This window comes from Physella acuta, unplaced genomic scaffold (assembly GCF_028476545.2).
Source record: "Physella acuta isolate Inbredline_101_S28 unplaced genomic scaffold, ASM2847654v3 ptg000224l, whole genome shotgun sequence".
NCBI classification, from domain to species: Eukaryota; Metazoa; Mollusca; class Gastropoda; family Physidae; genus Physella; species Physella acuta.
In genome coordinates, this window is record NW_026731743.1 from 228,956 (window position 1) to 231,320 (window position 2,365).

Here is a 2,365-nt window from a genome sequence, read left to right on the forward strand (position 1 = left end):
GCCAGGGCTTGGTCGAGTCGGTAAAACTCATGGTTGCTAAACCAAATAGTCTCGAGTTCGAAACCTCGGGCAGATGAGGCTCGTTTGCTATGGACAGCAACGCATCTACGAGAGACAACTCTAAAATCAAACAACAGCTGTCTTGTAGTTTGTTCTTGGTTGGAAGCAAATTTAAAAAAAGAAAAACAGTCTGCAATCTGAGTCAATGGCCTCAATGGCGCATAATTGACACGTATACGTAATTGTATTGGATTGTAATCCCTTCCAACACTAAAACTAAGAACGAAGAAGATGATCAAGAAGAATATTTGCCGGCTTCAATAGTAAAAAAAAGGGCCTGTAATTGCAAATCTTTAAACAATTTTTAGAAAACAACTGATTTTTGGAAAATTAGTTAACTCATAAAATAAATCACATATCCCAAGTGCTAAATGGAATAGCTAAGTGAAATACTTATGTTAAACATACACCCGCGTTGCTGTTTTCGTATTGTATGCCATACAGTTTAAAGCAAAAGGGAAATAACTCATAAAAAACTACGCACATTTAAGAATGTTGTAAGAGCTTGAGTACTTCCCCCTGTACCACATTAATATAAACATCCGGCACAGTAGGCTATAAGTGAACAATGAGAACATGTGAACATCATTATGTTTATATCATAGTTTTTTTTTGTGTAAACTACATAACAATAAAATTCAGACCAAAACTACATTTTTGAAAAATCGTACTGTATTGATAATGATAGAAATCACACTGATCTGAACGGTGACTTATCTCACAGGCGTCGACAGGCTAGAGCGGGGCGGCGGAAGGTACCCAGTGACCCCATTGGGGGAGGGGTGGGTTGACACCAAGAATTTTTTTTAAGATAAACAGAACAAATATGTTTTGTCCCAGTCCAATGAATGGTTAATTAGGACTAAAAAGAATATTAAGTACACAATGACCATCCCGACGAGGAAGGTGTAGAGATGGGGGGGGGGGGGGCGGCGGTCGCACCACGACTTAAACATGCAAACTATAGAGAACACATCGCTACACCCAGCTGTATTAACAACCGACTATAGATAAATATCATTAGTATTTGATGTGAACACTTTAAAATTTTTACCCGGGGTGGGGGGAGGGGGGGGGGACAACGATGACACCAACTACAAACTTTACAGAGCAAAAAAAATGGGGCGTGACACAATCTGGTGCTGCACCGGGTGACACCCGACCTAGCGACGCCACTGGCTAATCTCGTACTAAAATTTATTTAACAATATTTCTAATTTGGCACACACACTTATATCTTGCAAAAATAGAATTATGACATCTATAGGCCTGCCTTTACAATAAGGTGAAACTTGATCTCAAGTAAGTATAATCTCATTAATTCGAAAAGACAAAACTATATTTATTGTTCATCAATAGTGGTTTGTTAAATTAATGACGTAAATACACAAGCAGATCAAACCCATCCACCACATCCCCCACACTTCAAAACATCCACAACATCAGTAATGCAGATTTCGTGAAAGTGATGTATTTAACACAGTCAATTACAGCTAAATATATTTACTCTGTTGAATGACTCTACAACAGGGGTCGGCAACCTTTTGAGACGAAAGAGCCAAAAGTTACAATTTTGAAAATTTCCCAATTTTTAAAGAGCCACTGACATTTTTATTTCAATATTTTATTATTTGGTTAGGATTGGGTAAATAAATTTGATTCGTTATTTAAAATAAATAGCTTTAAATATGAAATAATATTTATTCATATAAAAACATACACTTGTTTTGCCAGACTAATGAAATTAGTCATAAAAAAAAATAATAATAGAGGACTATCCCAATCCACTTTAGAAGCTGTTAATTTAATTTTTTTTATTTACGGATAACACTGGCTCAGGAAGTGTCTCCCATAGCCAGGCAGACCCAGCACGGCAAACTCCGACTAACTGGCTTGGGTATCGGTTTGATTACCGTGTATTCGTCACTTTTGTCATTCAGTTCTCACCTGGCTTCACTTCCACCCCACTGAGCACAGGGTAAAGTCATACTCGACCGTCCAGTACCCGGCTCAACAGTCGAAGCTAATAATAACTACGTAACTCACGTCAAATTAATGATTACTGACGGATAGGGGAATGCATTCTAGATTAACATTCCTCAATTAACGATATTCGAAAAAGTCAGCACTTCGGCAGTGGCAAGCATGGAATTGTCACACGGATGAGTGTTTTTATCATGTTTAAACGTGTGTATCCTTATAGTATAATTTTTGTTATGAGTTTTGAAAATAAAATAATATAACTATTAATATTTGTGCAAGGAGCTGGAGAGCCGAATCGTGACACCAAAAGAGTCACATGCGG